The sequence below is a fragment of the Adiantum capillus-veneris genome, chromosome 8 (genome assembly GCF_014529385.1).
Source record: "Adiantum capillus-veneris isolate H3 chromosome 8, ASM1452938v2, whole genome shotgun sequence".
In the NCBI taxonomy this organism is placed as follows: domain Eukaryota; kingdom Viridiplantae; phylum Streptophyta; class Polypodiopsida; order Polypodiales; family Pteridaceae; genus Adiantum; species Adiantum capillus-veneris.
In genome coordinates, this window is record NC_140938.1 from 145,402,516 (window position 1) to 145,420,074 (window position 17,559).

Below are 17,559 nucleotides of genomic sequence, written 5' to 3' on the forward strand. Positions count from 1 at the left end.
CATCTACCTTGTAGCCTTCGTCCCTTGCCTCTCCCAACTGGCCGCTCCTCTCTTTGGTTCCTATTCATTATGTTAATTCTTAATTCTTGCAAAAACTGACCAGCAAGATCATGCAAAACCCGGGCCGTAACAGGATCTGGACCATGAACCACTCGCTCCACTCTATCATCCATTGTCACAGGGACCATTGGTTGCACCACAACTGGCTCAGTATGTGTCAGGCCTTGCTCCCACCTTCTCTTGATCTTCGTGCTCTTGGCGTCGGCAATTTCCACAGCTCTTTCAAATGTAGCAGGCTCATCTTGATCGACCTTCTCCCTTACACTTCGATGGAGACAATCCATAAACTGACGCACTTTAAAGAAATCCCCTGGAGGTACTTGGGATTCCGCCTCTAATTGAAATCAAAGCCCTTTGAAGTGTTGCAAAAACTCTCTGTAAAGTTAGCATGAACATATTGCTGCAAACCTCTCAATTTTGTTGTCGCTTCTGTTGTGGTTAGTTTCTTTCCAAACCTGTCAAAAATTGCGAGCTTCACCTGCTCCCATGTTTGCTTTTTTTCTTCCTCTAAACCTTCAAACCTCTCCCGAGCTTCTCCTTTGAGCTCAAGAGGAAATACATGAAGCTTGGCTTCGTCATTCACAATGTGCATACCAAGCGTATGCCACTCGAAGTCCGCAATCCAATCCTTCACATCCTCCTTCCCTGTACACACAGGCCGACTATACGCCATCCCTTTGAAGTTGCTTCTCCCTTGCGTGAGTAGTTACACAAGATTTAAAGTCTTTCACCTCAACCAAACCACCACTTTTCTTCAATGAAGCTCGAACTTCACAGCAAAACCGCTTCACCTGGGTGCACAATCGGCAAATTTTGCTCCCCAGCGGGATCGCCAAAGGATGATGGAGAAAAAGATGTCGTGCGCACACTCACACACCCAGAAAATTCAATGCAACACAAGGAATTTACTTAAATTCATCACCTCACTCACTACCATTCAAAAGCTTTCCGAAAACTCTACCCACAAGCTCAATTCAAACTCCAAACGCCTCGACCTACAAGCCCTTGCCTGCCCGCAGACACTACAAGGTGAGTCGAGGTGATCAACACTTGAAATCACGCTTGATGGTGACCAAAATATAAAAGAAAAACCATAAAAAAACCAAAAAATCCAGCCACAAGAGCCCACTCTCAAACCATTGCAAAAGCTTCGCCAAACTCCACTCTGTTGGACTCTTTGGAGTAGCGTCAACCCTAATGGCACCGATACAGGGTCCCATAGTCTTGCAGAAAGCCTCTTCTTCCCTCAATTCCTTGCACACACACATCCATGGAAACCTCAGAACTTCCATAGACTCTCCCAAGTGCAAAATTGAAGAGAGAAAGCTCTCATTCACTCCTCCACACACTCAAAAACAGGATGCAAACGCAACGGGACTGCACTAGACCACCTGTAGGAACCTTGCTCCCTCCCACACATAGAGGGGTGAAAGTGTTGATATTTCTCTTCAAAAGTCCTCCCTGAGCTGGAACACTCACTCCGCTGTGAGTGATGTGGCAATTTGAAGCAATTTCACCCCTTTTTTTACCTTTTTTGGCCCAGTTTTGGCCAGTTTTGACCCCTTGCGGGAATTTTTCATTGGAAAAACCCCAAACGGACTCCAAAATTCACCAAATTTTGCGCGCTTGATCCTCGATACCCAAAGATAATTTCCACATCCCCACATTCCATTTTTGACCACTTCTAGGGCGATGCACGTATCATCGCAGATCAGGCGCCGCAAATAGACAGTTACAGCATGTGTCAAACTTCTCGAGCGGGATGAGAGTACCCACACTTTTCACTTGCATTATTTACATTCTAGAAAGCTCAAACACATTATCTAGAGACAAAATAAGCCACCTAGAACCATATCCAAGTTCCCGATACCGTATCCAAGCATGTACATATGCTCGAGTACCAACATGCAAGCACGCATATTTACAATGTGCACACGTTGCACCTTTTTTTGAACTTGAAACCACTTTGCAAAGCTCCCAAATGCATGTATTTACATATTTTTTTACATATGAGCATGGATATAAACGCTACTTTGTACACGCCAAAAGCGGTCTATCAACGACAAGAAAGATCTATAATCTCGCAAAAAAGTGGCTTAAGATTTTGAGTCTCTTTTAACGATACACACCAAAAACATGTACAAGATTCCAAAAGCCCTAATTTTGAGCTTGTACAATTGTCTAGATAGATACCACAAATCATGCTTCTCGATCTTACTAAAAGGAATTAAAATAAAGTCTCATATGTCTAGAAAAGCTACTCCACATCTAATGCAAAAGAGAAATCTACTTCAACGTATAACTCTACAAGACAATCTCTAAGATTTAGGCTCACTACACCACAGGCTTTATCTTGCGGGTTTGCCCTAATACAAATGCAAGGTCTGTGGGAGTTAGTGCAGGCTGATGAATGACCATGTGCTCTTTTGATTGAAGCCCTAGAGTATGCACATACACATAGTACATGTGCTTACATGCCAGAAATGCTTTATGTGTAGATTTTCTCTTCTGAAAATCGGGACAGGTGCAACTAGGTTCTACCTTAATGTGTACATCATAACAACTCTTTGTCAATATTCAAAAAACTATGTGTTGTTCACTTTCTAATTTCTCGTCCAAGAACGTTGCAACCATACTTGCAGCTGACTCCAATCTCTTTTGCGCTTCTTTGGAAATACCATGTCTCCACTTACGCTTCCTACTATACTGGAGCCTCTTTGTGTAAGGGTAGCATTTGTATTGTTCATGTGTCGTAGTGGTGTTGCAAAATCTTCAAATTGAAATCCACTTTGTACCAAGCTGTCACTCTCTTCCTTTGATAAATTGGTTCCAATATCTAGTTGCAAGAAAGTAGGAACGATAGGTGAGAATTTAACTTGCGTCTGTACTTTTTGTGTGTGGCCTACTTCATAATTGCAGAACCATATCCACTGTGCAATGGTCTTGTCTTTAAAAGTTCTCTCAGACCAAAAACAGGGAGCAACCATTCCCACATTACGGCTTTGTAATTTGTTAACACAAATTTTCTTCCCTACCATTCCAAAACATTTCCTCATGCAATTGGTTGGCATCCTTCGTAAAGCCCACTCTTCGCGGGCAACTTGGACCTCTTGAATACACCTTGCCTCAGGCTGCACTTTAATGCTATCTCCTACTTCACTGTCAGTGACAACATATACTTCTTCATTATCCTCTCTATCAAAATGTATACTCCGTGGTCTCCTTCTGGTTTTTCGCTGTCTTGCTTCCATTACATATCCAGGTTTATGTGAGCTTGTACCGACTGCACATGTTTTCTTCTTCCGTTGTACTGTCTCTTTGTCACCTTACATCACAGGCTCCTCATACGAAGGACTACCAGCAACCAAGCCTTTTAATGTACTCGTAAAATGATTTGGATTTGGAGATTCTCTGCGTTTCGAACTGGCCATCATTGCTTCTATGGAAGGGCCCGTTCCGATGTATCTGCCTATGGTGTATCCCAATCTTTTTTCACATTGAATATATGCATTCAAAACATCACTGACACATGCATCATAAAGTGAAATTTTACGTTTACCACCTTCACTTGCCAGCCAACTAGCATGGATGCTCTCTGACAAGTTTATACTTGGAATTTGAGCTCTCTCTCGTGGACTCTTACTGACCTATAAATACAAAACATTTAAAACCACAAAGATGTAAATCTCTGTTTTCAAGTATTTAATAAGATCCAAAAAAATGATTGATATACCATTGTCTCAGCGCTTTCCCAATGGGCGATCCATTTTCAAGAAGTGCGCAGTGCAACTAGGAAAGCGTCGGGCCTTTGACTGTGAGGATTCGTAGAAAAATCAAGCAAGGCATAGACTATTTGAAGCCAAAAACACACTAAAAAAGAATAAAACTCCAGCCATGAAAGCTCCACTTTGAAAAAGAACCAATACTAACTCAAAACTCTTGTGTGTGTGAAGATTAGGTGTAGCCTCGCTCCCAATTGCACAGATGCAGTGCTCATTCGACCTGTTAAAAACCCTAAATTTATGCTTCGATTCTTCGTCGTGACCATTTCATGGAAGCTTTAGTACTTCATTGGAGAAGCCCAAGTAGTTATTTGAGGAGGGAAAAGCCTAATTGGAGGCCTCACAACCTCAACCATGTAGTGGAAGCAGCATGGGACTACACTAGCACCCTGTAGAGGAATGGCTGTATCGCCTTGCTCATGTACCCAAATGAGCTCATTCTTGGCTCTAAAAATTTCCACACAACTTTATAAACAATGCCAGCATCATTGACATGGATCTTTGAGCTGTTTTGACCATTTTTAGGCCATTTTTAGCCATTTTTTAGCCCAAAAATGTCACTCTTTGTCCGTAAGAAGCCCAGACAAGATAGGAAAAATCCCCAAAAATGTGCAAAAATCCCATTGGGCTCAAATTTCATGTTGAACCTCATTTTACCACTTGGTAAGCACTTTGGACACGTCTTTCACACCAGCGCACGAAACCTGCTATTTTTGGCCGAGATTGCTCGCATTAAACTTTCTAGGCAAAACGAGCGTGCCACTTCGAAACACTTGACATTTGTACATTCCTAAATCAAATTAGGCATATATTTATGTGAAAAATAATTCTATGGTACCACGTGTAGGGCCTTGCCCGCCCGGCAAGGTATGCCACAGCTACAACCGTGACATTCATTTTCGCATATATCACACTATGTACATTGTAGCATTTGGTCCCACACATCATAAACATTAAGAGTGAGGTAGATACTTTAATTTCACACTATAAACGTACCATCGCACAACATCCACCCCCTCTAAACCTGCACATCCTCCGGAATGTGCCACATTACTTTTGCAGGTTTAGTCTTCATTTAAGTCAACATACATGTCGATTTCATCATCGCTTGCAACAAAATCTAACGCATCATCCTCTTGTTCTTCATCCACATCCATACCATTTTCATCAGAGCCTTCATTTTGACCTTCCTCTGAATCAAAGGGATCTGTATCACCTCTTCTTTTGAATAACTTGATTCTTTTCCCTACAATGGGAATCTTCATTTTTGTCCCATCTAATTCATGCAAGGTATAAGTTGCATTCCCATGTACATGCTGAACCACATAAGGACCAAACCATCTCTTTGAAAGCTTTCTTATTGTTGAATGTTGGTTTTCAAGACTACTGTCATACACCAACACCAAATCACCTTCCTCAATAGCTTTAGGTCTGAGCCTATGCCTCTTGTTGAATCTGTCCTTATTCTTTAACCTTGCATCTTTTAATTGTGCTACTGCAATCTCAATATCTTGGGGCCTTCTTTCTAACTGTTGTATGCGCAAAGCAAGAAGGTCTTACCTACTCATTCCATCTTCCCAAGGTAATACATTCCATGTGGGAATTACATCCTCAATTGGCATTATAGGTTTCTGACCATACATCAACTCAAAAGGCATATAACCAGTAACCGATCTATGAGTTGTACGATCAGCCCATAAAGCATAAGGCAACAACCTAGACCACTCTCCCATTTTACCTTTGTAGGCCTTAGCTAAGCTTTTAATGATAGGAGGATGCCCACGCTCCGATTTGCCATTTCCCTCAGGATTATATGCAGTAGTGAGAGCAAGTTTAATGCCCAACCTAGAGAAAAACTCCCTTGCTTTGTCACCATCCAACTCACTCCTGTCTGCTGTTATTTTCCCAACACAACCATAACGGCTAATTACATCATCCAAGAGGAACTTACATACCCCTTCTGTGCTTTTTGTTCTTAGAGCACGACCTTCAACTTGATTGGTTAAGTCTTCTCGTGCAAGCACTATGTATCTCATTTGCCATAAGCCCAATGGCATCGTAACCAGATCTACTACCCACTTGTAATGCATGGCCAATGGGTAAGTAGGGTGCAACCCATCACGATGACGTACATTTGACAAGTTTCACAGGACTCCACAAAGTGAGATACATATTTATACATACCTTTCCACCAATACCTCTCTTTCATTTTAGTAAAGGTGGCCCATACACCTCTATGTCCAGCATAAAGACTCTCATGAAACTTTTTCATAAGCTCATTTTGAGCGTCCTTATCATTCACGACTCTCATTGGCATTCCATTTCTTTGTTTTGGACGCTTCCATAAGTACCCATCTTTCAAAAAGTATCCATAGGCCTTTCTCCGTATTGGGTGAAAGCATAGAATGGTGTCTAAATACTTGGTGTCCATGGACACCAAGTATGATGCTATGGATGGCACCATAGATGGGCTTTTAAGTCAATAATTTTTAAAAGAATATAGGTAAGATAACTGACTTCACGACTCCACTACTCGGATTGAAAGACATGGAGCGGTTAGCACGTGTGGACCTCTCCCTCTCTCTCCCTTTCTCTCTCTCTCTCTCTCTCTCTCTCTCTCTCTCTCTCTCTCTCTCTCTCTCTCTCAGATGGCCTCCAATGCCCATCTCCATCTCTCTCTCTCTCCCACTCTCCTGTTCAAAATATGGATGATGGAGACTCCCTTCCTCTTGCTTTGGTTCCAGCTCATACCTCCTCACAAGTAGCAATGGAGCTTCTTGAACTCAACAATGCAGCACAACTGGATTTCAGTTCACTATTACAATCATGAAGTTTTGTACGACTTCATTCATTTCAAACTACTGCAGATTGTTCTCCAGGATGGTGGACGACGGAGTTTATGATGAGGCACATGGAATAGACACCAATCATATGCAGGTGCACTCCAAGAGAAAGGCTTGTCTAAATGAGGATGAAATTATTACAGTGAGGAAGTATGAAGAACAGGCTAAACGTGAGTACAAAAAGCGATATCGTGCAAGTAAGCAAGTACAGCCAAGCGTCAACATTGGAGCGGAAGATTGTCATAGGGAGGGCGTCGATGTACACACAAAGGAAGACAAGAAGAAACATACTATTCAAAATATTGTTCAGCACATTGTGAGACAGTTGCATAGTTACGAGAAAGAAGATAAGAATGCAATTCTTTGTGTTTTCAACGATGATAGAATTTTGTCATTCTGTGAAGATTTGTATCTTCCTGCAAATGGCCTTATTTCTGCACTCAAGGTCTTCTTACAGGAATTAAAGATTCCAAAATCAGCTGACGAGATGTTTTTAAAACGAAGCACATTCAGCATACTGGTGAATGGATTACTGCATGATAATGGGAGCCAAGGTAGAGGTGTTACTCTACATAAAGTGGCAAAGCTATTAAATGTTCATCCAAGGAATTTATATTCAGCTTTGGGTAGACTTGACAGTGATCCTATGTCAAGTACGCTGAGGTTCGACTTATGCAAAAGGAAATCTGGAAATGCTGGGTCCTTATCTGAGGAATTGAAGCAGACAATTATTACATTTTGGATAGGGCACAGTAGGGTGTCTCCAAACAAGAAAGATATTTTTCGGAAACGATTGGGCAGAAAACATTATCAAGAGCATCCCATACACTTACTTGATGAATCTCAGGTAAACATGTCTCATTCTTACAATGAATAACTCTCAAGTGAAACATCTCACTCTTATGAATAGCTACCCATTGCGTGTTATGGAGTTGTGTACATCCTACTATATGTGATATGTAGCCAAGTAATGTGTCAAGATAGTCCATTGTCTCTACCTATGCTATTATGTGTGCTATATTGCACAAGTGTAGCCCAATGTCCCTGTCTATGCTATAAGTGTGACATGTAAAACGACTCTATTGTAGTAAGATAGCAACATGTGTGCTATACAGTAAAAGCGTGTGTAAGAATAGCACAATGTTCTTGTCTATGATATGATGTGTGGTATGTGAAAGAGCTATATTACATATTGAGAGCACTATGTGTGCCATATAGAGTTAGTGTGTGTAATCAGAGGCCAATGTCCCTATCTATGCTATTATGTCATAGTATTCTTACAGTATGAGTTCTATATAGCATAGCTATGTGTAATAATAGACCGATGGTCCTGTCTATGCTATTATGTGTGCCATGTAGCAGGACTCTATCAGAGTATGTTAACATCATGTCTGCTATATAGAAATAGCACAATATACCTATCTATGGTATTATGTGTGCTATCAGATTTTATAATATTATGAGAGCACTATGTGTGCTACATAGCAGATGCTAGTGTAATAGTAGCACGGTATCCATGTCTATGCTATTATGTGTGCTACGCAAAGTGTGATATGTGTAATAATAGCACAATATCCCTGTCTATGCTCTTTTGTGTGTTATGTAGAAGAACTGTGTTATAATATGAGAGCACTATGTGTGCCATATAGCAGACATGTGTGATGTGTATGTAATAATAGCTAAAAATCCCTATCTATGCTATTATGTGTTATATAACAAAATTGAGCATGTAATGAAAGCTGAGTTATCTATCTATGCTATTATCTGTGCTATGTAGCATAGCTATGTGTATTTATACCAATGCATCTGTAGCTATTCTATTATGTGTGATATATAGAAAAATGTAATTCTAATGCATTTTTTTTCAAGGAGACAGAGTATTTCTTGAAGTTTAAAGATAGCCACCCACATGTGACAATTGGGCAAAGGTCCTTTGAGAAGCTGAAGCCTTGGTTCGTGCGAAAGTTGAAAGATTAAAATACTTGCTGTTGTGTTTATCATATCAAATTGATGTATCTCAAAGATGCATTTAATGTTATGCGCTCATCTGCTTTTGGTTTTCATGGGAGGTCATGTACATGTAAATGCAATGTTTGCAAATCAGATGGGGTTAATGCAGAATGTCTTGCCGTTGAGCACTCGTTTTCAGGGATCACAAAGTTATGGGAATCATGCGTATGTACAAAGGCTGAGGGGATATGTTCCATAAACACACCTGCTTGATGGGCCAATGCAAAAAATGTGGTGTGGAAAAGCTCAGCCTTTGTCCACGAGAACTTGTAGAGATGACAAAGACAGTTCCACTGCAAGTCTTCGAGGACATTAAAGTTCAAACTAAGCATGGTCTAAGTAAGAGAAAGATGTTGTCACTCAAACAGGTGGCTTTAAGTGAGCTGACAGGGAGGATAAAAGATGACATCAGAATCTTCATCAAGCACAATTTTACTTACAGATGGCAGGCACATCAATACAAAGAATTTTTTAAGGTGTTTCCTTTAGATACCATTATATATGTAGTAGACTTTGCTGAAAATTACTCGTTCAAAGAGAAAAATGAAGTACAATCCATGAATTGGCATACAGATCAATGCACCATCCTTGTCACATAACGTACATGCGTGACAACAAAGATGACAGTATTATCAAGCATATGCATTTCTACATCTCCGATGATAGGCAACATCTATTTGTCCAGCATTGTTTTCTTCTTTGTGATTAGTGGCTTAAAGACCAGGAGCTGAATTTCAAGAAGCACTGGGTGTGGTCAGATGGTGCAGCCTCACAATTCAAGGTTGCAAGGCCATTTTACTTTGTTGCTAGATGTTACCAACTAACAGGTACAGAGATGACATGGAATTTTTTTGGCTCTGGCCATGGCAAGGGGGAGCATGATGGCGTTGGCGCTGTGATAAAGAGATCCCTTACACATGAACAAATCAAGAGTAATGGAGTTGTTCTTAGGCAAGTTGCAGACGTGGTTGCATTTTTTACGAGAACAATGTCCAATGCTGCATGTAGCTCTTATGCACAATCCACTGAAGCGGTCCAGGGCGGGCAACAAGAAGAGCAACCTCTAGACACCCTTCAAGGCTCCCGTGCTGCTCAATGGGGCTGGGGCACAACACAACACAAACCAAAACAACAAACCCCCAGCCAAATCCCAACTACACAAGGGGCACCACCTAGTTTAAGAGCGAACTAGGACGCTGTCGAGAAATTTGCGGTCTTGCCAGGAAAGCACCGGGCTTATGGCTGTGAGAGTTTGTGAGAGAACTCGACAAAAACTTTATGAAGGAGTTAAACCATAGATGCCATGAAGACTAGGGTTTGGAAAGAAGTACAATCAAAGAATCCCACCCATTCTCTCTTGCACTCACACGCACAAAGAAAGAACACAAAAGAAAATGTCAAAATAACACAAAGATGAAAACATCAAGGCTATGGTCATATCGTATCATGGGTAATATGAAAGGGTTAATGGATGAGTTAATGGCATTCAATCTTGACTGACCAAATAGGCTACGAATTGTTCTTTGGAATTGTAGTTTTGTGCTTACCATAATATAGATATTTTGTCTAGTGATTGGGATTAATTGTGTGTACAAATCCTCTTGGTTCATAGCAAGATAACTACGCTTACATCAAAAGAAAAGTTATAGTCTATGAGAGGTAGTATGATGGGATCCGGTGATAGAAGTATTTCATTGAGCCTTTCAGGGCCGAAGAGAAACACTATACGTTGTTGAAAGTGTATTTTACGGCTAATCCATACGTTAATTCTAATAGATCGTACAGAGTGAAAGCGATAGAAATGATCATCATGTGGGTTATTCATCTAGGATAGTATGTGAAAAATGTAGATATGAGAGAAGTGAAGAGATGAGAAGTTTCCCTCCCAAGCCCTATTCTTGCCCGTAAGCAATAAGGATACTGTGGGGAGAGATGTACCTGTAGCAAAGAGAACCTAGAGAGGATGAATTACTAAGAATGAGAGAGATAGGTTTGGTTAAGGAGATGAGATTAGATACATATATATATGTTGGATTAGAGATGAAAATGAAAACAACAAGAAATCAAGAAAACATCAATGTAGAACACGTCTTACTTGAAACCCTTCGGCACCATTATTGATGGGAGAGAGAAGAAGAGTGGAGAATTCCACTTTGATTGATACACCAAGTGTAAGACCTTCTTTGATTAGAGTTGATCTTCCAAGGTTAGCTTGTTGCAAGAATGGCTAGTCTCCCTCTAGGAGAAAGTGTAGGCTTGGGCTTATGTTAATGGCTAAGTACAATTAGGCATTACTACTCACTCCCTCGAGAATTCCTCTCATCAATGGCTTGAATGCTTGAGTTCCTTCCAAGGAAGAAGAGGTCCCCTTTTATAGGTGAAGGGAACCCACAAGGGTTTACACAAGAAGAGAGGAGCCAGTGTGAACAGGAATTGGAAAAGTTGGAAATGAGCTGTCCCTGCATGATGTGGGCAGACTGGGGTCCAGTATTTTAATCATATCTCCTCAACCGTAGCTCCAAATAAAAAAGTAAAAATATGGGCAGAAACTTCAGCTCATTGGCTACGATTTTCATTTTAAAATCATTCTCCAATTCGGATTGTAACCTTGTGTAAAAAATTCATCAAAATAGGGTCCATTTATGGCAGCAAAAGTCTTCATGTGGTCTCCTTAGCCTTGACTTTCATTTAATTCCCAAGGACACCTCATGCCATATGAAGCATGACATTTCTCCTTGACAAAGTTTTGTAACCATGCTTGCAATAATGCATTAAAATAAGTGTATCTTTGAAATCATGCCACCTAGTGTCCCACTAGGACTTGATTCTCTCCTAATAGCTATTTAAAAAGAAATATAAGAAAAGTATAAAAAATACATAGAATATATATATATTGGAGTTTACCCTAGATATAGGATCTAGATAGGGTGTGAGATGATAATGAAATAGTAGAAATAAAGAATCAATGCTTTTTGCCCCAAGTTAAAGAGGCGGAGCTATTGACACTTTTCCCATAGTATTTTTTTGATGGTAAAGTAAGAATACATTACCCTTGAGATAAATAATAAGATGAGATAGAAAGCTTATTTTTATACTTACATATGTATATGTACATTATAGGAAATATAATTATGTATCTAAAAAGTTACAAGATAACTCTTGTAGCATGTGTTCCCACTATGTACATGTCACAGCACGACATCCACCCCCTCTAAACCTGCACATCCTCCGGTATGTGCCAAATTATTTCTTTTTAAGATCAGACCTCTTGTACATCTTCCTTGCTTTCATCTTCACTGGATGATTCCAGAGCTTCATTTTCACTTTGATCTTCACCTGTGTTTTGCTCTTCTTCCTCATCAGCATTTTCTGGATCATTGTCTCCTCTTCTCTTAAACATTTTGATCCTTTTTCCTGCAATGGGAATCTTGACTTCTGTGCCATCTAGTTCAGACAAGCTGTAAGTAGCATTTTCATGCACATGTTTTACAACATATGGTCCAAACCATCTTGTTGAAAACTTACGCATGACTGTGTGTTGGTTATCAAGGCTACTATCATACACTAAAACCCAGTCACCTTTGTCAATTGCTTTGCTCCTGAGCCGATGTCGCTTATCAAAGTAGTCCTTGTTTTTCAATCTTGCATTTTTGAGTCGTTCTTTTGCAGCCTCAATGTCTCCAGGTCTTCTCTCTAGTTGCCTTATGCGCAATGCAAGGAGATCTTCCCTACTAAGCCCCTCTTGCCAAGGTAGTACATTCCATGTGGGAATTGTATCCTCAATTGGCATCACTGGCTTTTGACCATACATTAGCTCCGCAGGCATGTAGCCAGTTACTGAGCTATGTGTTGTACGATCAGCCCATAAATCATATGGTAATAGTTTTGGCCACTCACCAACTCTTCTTTCGCAAGCCTTGGCCAAAGCTTTGATGATAGGAGGATGTCCTCTTTCACTCTTTCCATTGCCTTCAGGGTTGTAAGCTGTAGTAAGAGAGAGCTTGATCCCTAATCTAGAAAAGAACTCCCTTGCTTCTTCGGCATCCAGTTCACCTCGATCTGCAGTGATTTTTCCCACACAACCATAACGGCAAATCACCTCATCAAGAAGGAATTTGCACACAGCTTCTGTGGTCTTAGCTCTTAATGCTCTTCCTTCAACCTGGTTAGTTAGGTCCTCTCGTGCAAGAACCAAGTATCTCATCTGCCAGAGTCCTAGAGGCATCGTGACTAGATCCACAACCCATTTATAGTGCATGGCTAGTGGATATGTAGGGTGCAATCCATCACGATGTCGAACATTTGAATACATTTGACAAGTTACACATGACTCTACAAACTGAGATACATCTTTATACATACCCTTCCACCAGTATTTTTCTTTCAACTTGGAGAAGGTTGCCCACACACCCCTGTGTCCAGCCCATAGACTCTCATGAAACTCTTGCATGAGCTTTACTTGAGTCTCTTTTTTACATATAACCCGTTGTGGTGTAGCACCCTTTTGTTTAGGATGCTTCCACAAGTAACCATCCCTTAAAAAGTACCCATATGCTTTCCTGCGTATTCTCTTGAATTCTTGTTCAGACCAATCATCCTGTTTTGTTAGAGTACTCAAGTACCTTCCAATAGAAAGCCAATCACCTTCATAAAGATCTTTCAAGAACAATTCAAGTGAATTAGTCATGCAGACATTGTTACCTTTGACATGAGAGATAGAATAGAATTTTGTGCCTACATCATCTCCCTCATCAATCATTTGTGACTCATCTTCATACCTTGCCCTTGATAGCATATCTGCCACTGTATTGTCTTTACCTGCAATCTGCTTAAACTCGGGATTTAAGGACTTAATGTAGGCAATCCACCACAACATAGCAATGTCTGGTGTTGAGCAGCTTGTAATCATCCCAAGAAGTGGTAGACAATCTGTTTCTACAACCACACATGCACCAATTAGGTACTCTTTCCCACTTTTCAAGGCTGTAACCATACCCCATAACTCTCTCTTTATCTGTGGATAGTTTCTTTGGCGAGCACTTAGTACCTTTGCTCCAAATCTTACCACATACCTGTGTCCTTCTTTGTCATCTTGCCCTATTGCCCATCCAATCCCTGTAGGACTGGTATCTACTGTCACAATCACTGGCCTTTGACACTCATAGTCTACCTTTCTTAAAGTCGTTGCTGACTGGAGTAACTCCTTTAGCTTTTTCATGGATTTTACATGTGCTTCTGTCCATTTAAACTTTTGATTCTTTCTAAGCAGCTGATAAAGAGGATCAGCTACATGTGCATAATGTGGAATCCAAATAACATAGAAGACACATGCTCCCAGAAACCTTCTAACCTCAGTGATGCTAGTGCATGTTTCTTTCATTCTTTGGATGGCATCTACCTTTGATGGACAAGGTTTCCTACCATATGGCCCGCACATGTGCCCCACAATGAGCACTTCATTGACACCAAACATAGACTTTTTCCCTGACAATGTAAGATTCACTTCTTCCAACCTAGACAAAATTTTATCACAATCATTTATGTGATTTACCACAAACCTGCGACATCCCTTGTGATCCAAAGCTTCATCTTTGTCACTTTCTTCACATCCTTTGATAGGCAAATCATCAATGAAAGGCATTGTGATTTGAGGAATAAAGTCACGTAAGACCTTATTCATCCCATTCATCATATGTGCAACCGAGTTGGTTGCTCCCTGTGGCAAGGTACACATCCTTACCAAACCCAAAGGTGTCCTCATGGTTGTCAAGTCTCTGCTTTTGATTGCAAGCTGAAATTGATCATACCCTGAGTAGAGATCCCCCATTGAGTAGATTGCCCTCCCTGCAAACGCCTCTGCAAATTCATCCACAATTGGACCTGTTCCTACATTTCTAATTGTAACCTTGTTCACTGGTTGCATATCTTGGATGAAGCGTAGAGAACCATTCTTCTTTGGAACTGTGAACCACCTGTTTGAGTATGGAGCACAAGAAGGCTCCAAGATTCCCATTTTGATTTTCTCATTCAGTAGCTCTACTAACTTTGGCAAATGAGCCTTTGGAACCGGAATAGGCCGTAGATTCCAAGGCACATGAGGTATTGTGAAAATTACCATAGGAGCTACAATATAAGGATCAACACATCCTATCTCATGTGGCTCAAATGCAAAAGCCTTACCATGCTTTGAAAGCATTTCTTTGAAGCACTTTGTCTCCTCCTGTGTTAGAAACTCCTCGCAACCAATCTGCAACTCTTGAAAAGACTCCTTTGTGAAGGTATGCCCGATCTTTTTAGGATTCCGCAAACTTGGTTGTAAAGAAGCCTGTTCAATCTTTTCCCTGTTGTTGGGTGGTAAGGGTGAAGCTACTGGTTTCACCTTCTTTGCTACACTCTTGTATTTAGTTTCAACATGGACTTCTGGGCCTACTGTTTGGCTTTCTTTAAAGGCTTCTATTACTTGATACATTTCCATAGAGCAAACTTCCACAACTTCATTTTCAAGATGCAAACTAGACCTCATTATAGCATCAAGCTCACCCATAGTATCTACAAAAGAAACTTGTTCACACAAACCCAAAACATTTTCAGTAGGCTCTAGCAACCCACTCTTTTTCATGCACATTTGTACATTATGCACATATTGCTTATCACATCTCTTCAAATCTTCAAGTTTTGTAAAACATACTGATCCATTCTTTGTTACCAAGGAGCTCTTTGAAAATGCTTCACCTATTTTTGGATCAGGCGAGACCCTTTTTCTTTCTGCACCACTGCAATCCCGCTTTACAGTGGTACTTGGCCAAAACCCATCATTTCTCTATGATCATGAAACTCTTTGCTCACCTTTGGTAGAGGATGTTCTCTGAGGTTGTCACGATTTCTTTCATGGTTTACACAAACTGTGAGGAATTGGACAGCACGTTTACCATCTTTGCTACGTATCCTAGCATATGCTGAACCATCGTCCATTACCTTTGTTTCCATTCGAACTCCCACAATGTAGGGCTGTCCAAGGATGAGATGATATGAAGATGTATCCTGTACAAAGAAGTTTTGGTCAATCTTTACATCACCTATTGTCACCTTCACACCTGGACATGCTGCATACAATTCACCGGATGAATTGTTTGCCACTTTTACCATCCAGCCATGATCTGTGTCCATTGGCCATTTGCACTTGTTGTAGAGACTCTTTGACATTATGTTTATTTCTGAACCATGGTCAATCAAGGCAACAAATGGCTCTTCAAGATCACCTACCTTGACCAAAGTTTCTGTAGTAGCCCTTGCCCAATGACTTCGTGAATAGTAACTCCTAGGAATATCTTCAACTTCTTCATCATCATTTGAGAAATGCACTTGCTTCACTCTCCCACTAGATTGGTAGCATCCTACCACAGCTCCATCATTCTCCTTATTTTGCAGTTGCATCCCTTGTGTCTTTGAGGTTTCCCCTTCAACCTATGGACGAGAAACTTCAGCAAGGGTTTGCCTCTTTCTCTTGATGATGTCAATGATCTCCTCATGGAATTCACGCTTTGCAATGCCAAGAACTTCTCCCAGAGTAAACTCAATCTTGCTATTCAAGATCCTTTCCTCCAAGACTTTCTCTAAATCTGTAGCAACCTCAATATCAGATTGTAATTTATAAGTTGGGCCTTTTGTCTTACCTTTCATTGGCTCTTTCTTCTTTCCTGTTGTAGAATCCTCCATGAGTACTTCAGGTGGAGATGCTCCTTGTGTTGAGGGTGCTTGAGAAGGCATTGAGTCGCTTCTTCCCCCACTTCTAGAAGCTCTTTTTGATGGTCCTTCATCAGCATTCTCACGTCTGCGCTTCTCTTCTACAATTGCCTCATTTTGTTGGCATTTTGTAATGTAGGCATGCACTGACAATGAGTCCACTGGATCATTCCATCCTGTTTCTAGACGTATGCAATCACCTGCTTCATGTAGAATCTCTTTTGTAAGCTTCCCCTTTGTAGCTAATTGCATGACATTTGGCCAAATTTGACCATGATGGTCACTCACCTCTTCATCACAAAAATGTTCAATTTTTACTCCATAAGTAGCTGCCTCAACTGAAGAGGTGGCATGCTTGGTTGCCATGTCTTCAACTAAGGTTTGCATTCCCCCCTTCCCAAAGTTAGTTCTCAAGGGTAGACCTGTCTCTCTTAAGTGGATTTTACCATCCTTAAAAAAGACAACATCTTTTGACAAAGCATCACTAAAATCATCACAATCCCTTCTTACATGGTTTGTACTATCACACCAAATACATCTATTAACAAACCCTTCTTTGGGCTGTTGTCTTTGCCTAGGAAGTGGCCCTGATGGTTGGCCTTTTTCTTCAAGCTTTGCAAACTTCACCTTCAAGTCACGCATCCCCTTCACAAGCTCATCTAGCATGGACTCATCAAACTTAGGAGCGATAAAAGTAGGCTTTACTATTTTGTCAGAAGTTGAGGTGGAAGGACTTGTAGTGTTTACTACCATCTTGTCCCTTCTTCTTTGTCGTTTGGCAAGCAGTGAAACAGCACCTTCAACCTCATTCCAGTCGGTCTTTAGTCCTTGCTCAGCATCTTTATCTTCAAGAAGAAGCTCCAAATTTTCTTGAAACTCTTTACCTGCAGCTTGTAAGAAAAGATCTGTCTTCTCTGCATCTAGTGTGGCCCTTTCTGTCCTAGTGAGTTGTGCATAGCGCCGCTCAAATTCCCTAAGTAGCTCTGTTATTGATAGTCCTTGCTTTGGCTTGACTACCCATTCTAAGAATGTCCTTTTGGTCACTCTCTCAGAGTCCTCCATGAAATATTCCTCCTTTAAAGCTACTTTGAGTTCTTCCCAATTTCTCCCATGCCCATCTT